This window comes from Mus pahari, chromosome 12 (assembly GCF_900095145.1).
Source record: "Mus pahari chromosome 12, PAHARI_EIJ_v1.1, whole genome shotgun sequence".
NCBI classification, from domain to species: Eukaryota; Metazoa; Chordata; class Mammalia; order Rodentia; family Muridae; genus Mus; species Mus pahari.
The window spans coordinates 37,057,357-37,067,130 of NC_034601.1; positions in this window are offsets into that span (position 1 = coordinate 37,057,357).

The following is a 9,774-nucleotide window of genomic DNA, read 5'->3' on the forward strand; positions in this document are numbered from 1 at the left end:
ATGCTAATCCTGTAATTCAAGTGAGAAAAACCAATTCCACAATTTTGAGCCAAATTTAAATAAACTTCAGTTAAATAGTGGCCAGAAGGATGGACTCTGCTCAGGTCTATTCCAGTGTACCCAGGACCTGGCCATGAGTCACAATTTTCAAGAGTTTAAAAAGCCAAACCCACAAGGCTACCATATTTCTGCTCAGTTCCAATCAGGGCTAAGTATGCATTCTAACATATCTCCTGCCCACCTACCTCCAGGCCACAGGTGATCAAGCACATCTCATGCAGATGTGTGAAGCTGACAGAAGGCCGACAGGAACTTATGCTTAACTATCTTAACTGCAAACAGAACCCTTAACCTGCAAGGTATATTTTTCCTGTTTTTTGGTTTCCCATTAACTTGCAAGGTATATTGTTCTTATTCTTGTTTTGGTCTCGCAATGGCTCAACAGGTAACAGCCCTTGCCTCCAGACCTGACCACCCGAGTTTGATCCCTGGAACCTCCGTGGTGGAAGGAGAAATTCAACTCCCAGAAGTTGTTCATGTCTCTGGTCTCTACATGTTCATCATGATACATTACCCTGAAACATGCATGCATATGTGCATATACAGAACAAATAAATCAATGTAATAAGTAAAAAGAAACTCACGTTACAGGTCGGGATATTGTGACATTGAAGAACTTGCAGCTCCATCTGTAAGATCTTCGGTTCACAATTACTCAGTCTTTAGTACTTTCAAACAAAAGCCATTTATCATTGCTCAGAATTGTGTGTGAAGTCCTTCTGCTCTGGATGGATTTTGCTCATCCCAGTGTAATCAGACAGATGCTGACTATGTGCAAGCTGGTCCTACTATCTCACAAACTGGAGGTTGACTGGCTGTCGACAAACAAGTCAGTAGTTTATTTCAACCTTGATTTTTTTTTTTTTTTGCCATGTTTCTACTGTATTCCTTTTACCAACAAGTCCAGATGATTCACAGTGAAGGCAACTGAACAATAGAGAAAGCAAATCTCTGTAAGAAATTCTGTTTTTATCACCACATATAATCGGACAAAGTAAGTACAAAGCCAGTCCAGGTTCTCAGATTGAGAAAGAGCCTGAATTTGTAAAGGGGTTGGTGGGGGTTGGCGGGGTGAGGACCAGTCAGGAACTGCAACCATTTATTTTTATTTTATTATTTGCAATAAGCCTGCTGCCACATGGAGACATACATTATAAAAAGAAGAGCAAGAAACATTTGAACACGATTTATCTCATATCATCTTCACAATAATGCAATGTAGCACTATGTACATATTCCTGGAAGCAAAAGGCTGGAGGGGACCTAGCGGATGGGAAAATAGTTGCTAGTGATGTACACCAAGAGGATTCAGGTACACTTTGCAGATAAATGTTTTAACCTAAATGAGCAGCAGACAATGAGGTCATTACAGTTTGGCAGTGAGCGTATATTAGCCGGGTAAATGTGCTGATTATGTGAGACGAAACTGTTTTATGAAAGAAGATAGCATTCAAGAAATGGTTTCATTTAGATCTCACAGCTGTCTTCCGACTCTAATCCTGATTTATTTTATCAGATTCCGACCCAGCAGGGTATACAGAGTCGATGCTCAGTGCTTCCTTTCAACCCCGTCCAGACTTCAGACATAGAAAACTGGAGATTATGTTTCATCTAACCTTTGGGAAGAAATTGCCTGGTGATCTAGTTAATTGTAGTGGAAAGCAAGATTACCAAACCTCGACACATGTGAGGGTAATTTTGTAGAGCTGTGCTGTATCAAGTCCCCGTAAGAAAAGTTAACTTTGATGACATGGGCGAAGGGTGGGAGTTAGGATTCTGACCCTGCTCCGACCTATTTCATTTGGGGAGCCATTTCCCAGCTTGCTTTGCGGTTCTCAGTGGTTGAAGCAGGAGCCTCGCACATTCCCAACAGAGCTGAAAGAGAAAAGGTCTATTTTTATTTGGCCAGGCAAAACCGTCCCTTCAGCATAGCAGGGCAACTGAGCCAAATGGATTTTCAGATCAAACCAGCACCCACTTTCAAGCTTAATGTCAATTTTTGTTTTTCTACCTTAGAAGCTGTGTTACAGAAAATGGAAAAATACACTTTAATTACCTTTTGTGTTTATTTGACATTTCTTTGCTCAGTAATTCTGTGGTCATTTGACATTAGCCCCCCACAGGGTGTCAGTTTCTTTTTCTGGGTTTCCACTTGTCTTCACTGAGTTAATCACATAACCCTGGGTATTTGGGGGGCTTGAGCCATAGATAAGAGGTCTGGTATGAGGCTTTATTTTCTCCAGAGACTAGAAGAGCATTAGGAGAATGTGCCATGATCAGCTGTCATATATGGCCAAGAACACAGTGTGAGAAGCTACACGCAATGATGGAGGGGAGGCAGATTTGCTGAGTCTGGTTTCTGTGTCTGCCATTAGCTAAGTAACCTTGGACAAGGTCTAATAATCTCCCCCATGCTGATGTGTGCGCCTCTACCTCAGGTTGCTCAGGATTAAATGAATAGTAATAACTAGATAAGTGCCCGGGTGCATGGGTTTCACACTGGTGAGTTCAAATGACCTCAGAGCAAAAATATTTAGAGAAAAAATGTGGGGCTCAGTGGTTAAGAGCACTGGCTGCTCTTCCAGGGTTCCTGAGTTCCATTCCCAGCACCTACATGGAAGCTCAGTACGGTCTGTAACTCCAGCTGCAGGGGATCCAGTAACTTCACACAGACATACATGAAGGTAGAACACCAATGCAGGTAAAAACAAATCATAAAGGAAACAAGAAAATCTGGTCTTTATGGGTATAGATGTTCATTCGATTATTTCCCAAGCAACAAGGCATAAAATAAATATTTAGATACAATTAACATTATATTTAACTTTGTAAGTAACAGATATATGCATAGGTAATATGTAGATACTATTCCATTTATATGAGGTTTTTTTTTTAAACTGTGCATTTATATGCATGCACACAGTTTTCATTTTAGCAAGTCAGAACTCAAATTACCCACGAGCTTATTTTTTTTAGACTTGCTCAGGGTCTGGTATGTTACTATGAGATTGTCGCTACTCCAACAATCGTTGAGAGGAGACAGCTTGTCACATAGAGCAAGGAACCAGGAGAGAAGAGGCAGCGGTGAGAAGGTGCTGTTTTAACAAATGTGAAGGTAATTCGCACTGCAATCTCAGTAATTACTCTTCCCCAAGTCCCTCCATGGAGCAATTTCTTATTGTCCTTCTGAGCTTTAAGACTCTCATCTAAGGGAGAATTTAAAAAAAAAAAAAAAAACTGAGTAAAATAAACTGGTGAATTCCCTTTCCTCAGACCTTTCCCTTTATACCTTTCCTTTGTTCAGGTCAAGAGAAAGCAGCCATGCTCCATAGGAGATGAGCATGCCCCAAGCTAGGAATAAACACCCTGCCTGTCTGCTGTCTTGGCTCCTCCATTCTGCTTCCTTCTAGGTTTCCTCCCTAATGGGAGAGAGGGTGAGCATGAAAGAAACTGCTAAAGGCCCATGAATATTTCAAAGCCAAAAGCCAAGGGACTGCATTAAACCTCAAAAACTCTTCACTAAATGGAGATAGAGGCAGAATAATGAAATGCCCAGAGGTACTGAGGTAATTTCAGCACGAAGCACACACACACACACACACACACACACACACACTAAAATGCTCCTCACCACAAAGACATCTCAAACTTCCTCCCCAGCCATCTCTGTTAGCCAGTTCTTTCTGGGCCCCCAACCTCATAGCACCATGGAAGGCAGAGGCTGCCAGTCCGTCTAGTGGCTAAAGTCAGGACCTGTCTAGACCAAGAATCCTGGCTGGAGTCTAGTTTCTTGTGTGGGTTGTCTGAATCTGCAGCTCTTATTGCAGATGCAGAACAAACCAGTCACTTATTAAACATGTCGTAGTACTATGTGTTCATCTTTCATATATCCCTGCCTTGGTTGAAACCCTCTTCTCATAATTTTTCCCCAGACTACAGCTATGGGAAGTGCCTGCCCCATCAGTCAGGTCTTGCCATTGTCAGCATCAGTCAGCCACTAGGTCTACCCAACAAACACAGAGCTTGCTGTGGATCGAATTTTGGTTCTAATGGTCCTTGGGGACATGGGGCTTTTAAGATTGCACATGCATCAGACAGAGTAGAAGGCTTTAAGGAGGACGTGTACACTGTCAGGACCAGTTAAGTCAGTTGGTGTGTAACAGGCAGTGCCTTCTGTTTTCTGGCGTGGCCACAAAAATGAGCTCTCGTGCTTTATCTGTGTTAACACACCTTCACAAAATATAAAAATCACTTTAAAGTTCCAGATCATCTCTATGTTTTAGTATCAGTTCAACTGGGTATCTCCTTGTGATTGTGTTAGTGGTGTAGAAAAGAGAGAGAGAGAGAGAGAGAGAGAGAGAGAGAGAACTATCTTGTATATTCTCTCTGAAGGCAGAGACAGCACCAGGAGTAACCAGGGTGCTTTAGAATCAGTTAATCCACATTCACCAGGACTCTCGGTAGACATTTAAGGCAAGGAAATATTCTACTTTTGCACGCCTACTTAATTCTCAGGCATTGTCCTAGATGCAGCTTGTATAAAGACCAAATTCTTCATGGCGTTTATGTTTGGGGTCAGAGTAGGAGAGGCAGAAAACGAAATTATTGTATCATGGTGTGTTAATGCAAAAGTGAAGTGCCAGGATAAGGCGCACATAGGAACAGTAGGCAAAGAGGTGGAGGAGCTGGGAGATTCTTCTCAGCAACTGAGGTCTCCAAATTGAGGCCTGAAATTAGCTGATTGGTGTGCATGATACACCGTTTCTAGTTCAGTGAAGCATTTTCCTTTGTAATGCTTCAATTATCTGCTTTTTAAGGCTTCCCATGCTAAGGGAGACTTTTTGCCAGTCTACTGGAGTTAGCTTCACCCACACTTGATCTCCTATAGTTCCTTAATTTATGTCTGCAAATTATAATCTGAACACCATCATCAGACTCTGGTGTTAGAGCGGCAGGGGTGTCGAGGGCGAGAAAGGAAATGGCCCCCGAGTTAAGTCTGAGACATCCAGGATGCCAGCTGCAAGGAAGATGGATGGGGCTGTGTGACTTCAGGGATACATGACATAGATAAACAGCTTGGCTGTTTGCCTCTTTAAGCTCCATTTATTACTACTTAGACTGAATTGATTTCTGCATGGCAAATATTGGCTCATCTTTCAAAGGCTCCCGCTAAAATGTCACCTCCACGGAGAAGCCTTTCAGACACTTCCCAGGCATTAAACTGCCTTTCCTGGGCTTGACACGTGTGCGATGCATACCCTCTTCCTGTTACTCTGATAGTATTTCCACAATGCAAGTTACTGGTGCTGCCTTTTCTTTGACCAGTGTATCCAGCCGGTAGCCTGCCCGAGCTTGAAGTAACCTGGTCCCATCCCCTGAGCTCCTAGGGCGGGTGCCACAGAGCTGAAGTCAGACCAGATGAGCAAGGCACTCCTCATCAGCTTTTACAGCTAGAAGTTTTATCTTTGCCTGGTGCTGGCCAGCAAGAAATAAGGAAGTGATTATGTCTGAAGATAAGACTGAACACAGAATACCAGGAGAAGAAACTCAACTTCTAATTATGATATCTCAGGATTTTCCCCTCTTTCTGCTCCTTAGAGAAATGCAAGAAGAGATTTGGTGTTTTATTATTATTATTATTAATTAATTTATTTTTTTGAGACAGGGTTTCTCTGTATATCCCTGGCTGTCCTGGAACTCACTCTGTAGACCAGCCTGGCCTCAAACTCAGAAATCCCCCTGCCTCTGCCTCCCGAGTGCTGGGATTAAAGGTGCGCACCACCACGCCCAGCTCTTGGTGTATTTTTTTTTTAAGTCTATTTTCATTTTCTAAATGAGCCAATTTGATTTCTAAAAAATAGATTCTTAAAAAGGGATCAGAACTGAAAACCCAATCTGTCTATGGGATGCCTATATATATATATATATATATATATATATATATATATATATATATATTTAAATTATGATGAAGTGTGAACTAGTGATCACACAATTAGGAATTATCTGGAACTATTACTTTTTACAGCTTGAGAGTGTTCTGAGCTAATGTCTAAGGTGATATTAAGGAAGATTTAGCAAGAGATCAAAGATGTAGTGACCAACAATACTATTTGACAAATGGGGTTGTATTTATTTCTGCTTTCTATCAACTGCATTTATACCATTGAGTGGTTACAATGAACCTGCACACTAGACCAAGATTGTTTGAAAACCTTTTCAGTAGAAGATGGCCTTGAACTCAGATCTGCCACATTCCCCCAAGGGTTCCTGTGCTAAAGGCTTGATTTCCAACTTGGGTTGCTGTCTGGATAACTTGGACCTTTAAGAAGTGGGATTCGGGAAGGAAATCCCTTGAAGGGGAGCCTGGGCCCTTTTCCTGTCCGTTCCTGACTCCTGCCAATGGTAAAGCAAACAGGAAAGCAATGCTGTGCGTCACCTACTGATGTTTACCTACCCCAATGTGACGCAGCCAACTGAGCATGGGCTGACAGTCTTCAAAGCAGGAGGCAAGAGGAGCCCTCCTCTTTTCAGGGTTTTATCTCGGGTATTTGTCTCATTGCTGGAATGCTGACACAAGGGTTATGTCTCTTAAACAAATGAGGATCAATGCCAATTCTGAGTCCACAAAGAAAATGACTAAAATGTGTCTGAGAAAGATTTGTGGAGCAACTACACATCAGAACAGAGAAGATATGGAGAGTGGAAAGATGAATCCCTGCCTATAGTAATCAGTTGTTATCTACTGATCATCTATCTATCGTATCATATATTATGTATATATCATATATATGCAATATATTAATATATAAATAATATATGTCATCTATCTGCCCATTGTGTAGAGATAATATAATACATATAAATGCACAATATAGGCACATATCTCCTAAATTCCTAAATGGTGGCTGTTCATATGTTACTACTTCTAAAACGAGAATCACCTTTGAAATTTTTAAATTATTAAATATCCTGGACATGCAACTAGCTTTAGATTTTAAGTTTGTAATGAAATGAATTTTATTAATTTCTCTTTTTTTGAATCGTGATTTTGTGTTGTGTGTAAGAAATCTTTGTCCCTCCCAAGTTTTCAAAGATTTCCCCCTGATGTTTAGAGGTACTATAGCTTTGTTATTTCCACTTATATTTTCTATATAGTGTGATGCAAGTGTTAAAAGTTTTTTTCCCTCTATGGGCATCCAATTACTTTAGCAACATTTTTGAAACAATTATGCTTTTCCCATTGACTTAACTTAGCCCTTTAGCAAAAATCAATTGGGCATATAACTATGAGTCTACTTCTAAACACACTGTTATGGCTCATTGATATACCACAATACCACTCCATCTTAATTACTCTAGTCTTGTAATAAATTTTAAAATTAGTAAAATCTGCCATTTTCTCAAAATATTCTTCATGGTTTCAGTCTCTTGAATACCCACTGGCCCTTTAAAATTAGCTGGTCTGTTTTTCTTGAAATATATTGCTAGGATTTTCATAATTAATCACCAATGACAAGCAGATTAAAATAAAATCATAACCTACCCTGCATCTACTAAAATATCTAAAGTTATGAAGACATACATTAGGGGCTGAAGAGGGAGAGTCTGGATCAAGTAAAATTCTCCTCTATTGTTGGTATGCAAGCGAAAGAGTACATTCTCTTTGGGAAAGAGTTTGATACTACCTTTAATATCAATTATTTACACAACTCTATGATCAAGGAACTTCGTTCTTACAGGAAACGCAAACACCACCATGTGCCAACATGGAGATTTGTACGCAACCATCGGTAGGAATTTAATTCAGAATTGTCTCTACCTGGAAATAGTCTCCACCAGTAGAAAAATGAGAATAACTGGTATATTAAACAACGTGAATCTTGAAAACAGTGCTTAAAAAAGTCAAATGCAAAACAGAACGTACACTTCTCCATTCATGAAAAGTAAAATCTGTAAAAGACAATTCAAATCTAGAGAGATATAAAAGATCTTCTTCGTTGTCTGGGAATCATATAGAAGTAAGTGGGCTAGGAACCAAAATCTAAATGAACTTACTTGGGGTAAAAGAAATGTCCTATTAGAATCACGATAATGGCTGTGCAGGTATATATATTTGGCAAAGCATATTGAACAGTTCAGTACAGTTAATTTACTTTTCAAGAGAGTAGATTATAGCTCTTGTGAAGTAATCACTATTTCCCTGTTGAATATTGTCTTAGTCAGGGTTTCTATTTCTGCACAAACATCATGACCAAGAAGCAAGTTGGGGAGGAAAGGGTTTATTCGGCTTACATTTCCATACTGCTGTTGATCACCAAAGGATGCAGGACTGGAACTCAAGCAGGTCAGAAAGCAGGAGCTGATGNAGANGCCATGGAGGGATGTTCTTTACTGGCTTGCCTCCTCTGGCTTGCTCAGCCTGCTCTCTTATAGAACCCAAGACTACCAGCCCAGAGATGGTCCCACCCACAAGGTACCCTCCCCTCTTGGTCACTAATTGAGAAAATGCCCTGCAGCTGGATCTCATGGAGGCATTTCCCCAACTGAAGCTCCTTTCTCTGTGATAACTCCAGCTGTGTCAAGTTGACACAAAATTAGCCTGTACAAATATTCTTCTTTCAAAATAAAATAAAATAAAATAAAAATACATTTTCTTTTCTTCTGATTACTCCTTCTGAATTTTCCTGCTCTCTGTACTGTAATAATTTTATGCTGATTACAAATTATCCAGTCTAAAGTATTTTGCTACAGCAATCCAAATGAACAAAACAGAAATGGGCACCAAAAATCAGCTGTTATTCTAAAAAGACAGATAACCTGAAGAAGCTTTGGAGTTCCAGAGCAGATGGACTCTGGAAGAACTTCCAATTACAGGCTAGCAAATGCATGGATGGCAAGGGGCAGTTCTGGTAAGAACTCAGAAAGGAAAAGCTGGAAAAGCCTCAGGCTTCTTAGATATTACCTCAGTAGTCATCATCAGAATATTGGTAGAAATATGAACACGAAAACTACCCCCAGAGGCTAGAGCTATGGCTCAGCAGTTCAGAGCCATGCACTGCTCTTACAGACATCCCAAGTTTGATTCCCATCACTCAGTAGGCTCATGACCATCTATTAATTCCAGCTCTACAGCATCTGGCGCCCTCTTCTGGCCTCTGTAGGCACACTTGTGCACGCAGCCCCAAACACAGATACACAGGCATACACATGGTTAAAACTAAAAATTTAAAATCCAGTCTGATGAAATCTCAGGTAGAAATAGGAACGTTCTGAGTCTAGTTTGCTTGCTTCCTGCCTGTTCCTACATGAAGAGACTGCTGCCTCATGTTCCCATCACCTGAGCCATCATGCATTTACACGCCTTCTTCACCACTGTGGATAAAGATTCCTCAGAAATCCTGAGCCTAAGTCACTTTCTATAAGCCAGATTTGTCAAGTAATTTAGTCAGAGCAATCCAAAAGGAGTAGATAGTATCCTTGGCTTCTGTTACCTGCTTAGAAAATGCAAAGAGACAAAGTTTAAATATAACATCAATAGTTAAAAGAAACACAGCCTAAAGATGAGAAAAATCCTTAGCCTATCTACTCTCTCTCTCTCTCTCTCTCTCTCTCTCTCTCTCTCTCTCTTTCTGTGTGTGTGTGAGTGTGAGAGAGTATGTGTGTGTGTGTGTGTGTGTGTGTGGTGTGTGTGTGTGTGTGTGTGTGTGTGTG